The sequence below is a fragment of the Penaeus monodon genome, chromosome 24 (assembly GCF_015228065.2).
Source record: "Penaeus monodon isolate SGIC_2016 chromosome 24, NSTDA_Pmon_1, whole genome shotgun sequence".
NCBI classification, from domain to species: Eukaryota; Metazoa; Arthropoda; class Malacostraca; order Decapoda; family Penaeidae; genus Penaeus; species Penaeus monodon.
This window is the reverse complement of record NC_051409.1, coordinates 26536680-26537155: the sequence shown is the minus strand read 5'-3', so window position 1 is coordinate 26537155 and position 476 is coordinate 26536680. Positions and strand designations below refer to the sequence as shown.

At 32.4% G+C, this 476-nt stretch overlaps 1 protein-coding gene across 1 annotated transcript in view; it reads right to left on the bottom strand.

Annotated features, from left to right (window-relative positions):
* LOC119588694 (tetraspanin-33-like) overlaps positions 1–476 on the bottom strand; it is an 11377-nt gene that overhangs the window by 792 nt on the left and 10109 nt on the right. The gene's annotated exons all lie outside the window — the stretch shown is intronic.

The following is a 476-nucleotide window of genomic DNA, read 5'->3' as shown; positions in this document are numbered from 1 at the left end:
AATAAACTACTTAGCATGAGAATCAAAGTATTTTCTATTCTAGGTGTAAGCATGGGGTCAAGTACCTGAGCTTTATTACACACTAGATATTCATATAAAACCATTTACATCTGGGGAAAATATCTTTACTACTTGAACTTGATGGACTGTGTTGCCCAAATCAATATGATGCAGGCTCAATAGATGACTAAAACATTATCAACTATTTGCAAACACTTATACATAATGGAAATATACCTTTCTTCTCTGAAGCTCCCATTCTTATTACAAGAGTTCTAAAAATATATTCTGTATAATTTGTGCACAATAAAAAACATGTATTTGCAGGCAAAAAAGTCCCCTTGCTCATCTCTGCTGCTAGAAATATTTGTGCAACTTATCTTCCACAGCAAAGAGCAACTGCATTTTCATCCTCTTTTGGATGCTTATGTAAATTAAATTTCTCACTTTTAAAAATGTGTATGTATCTGACCTAA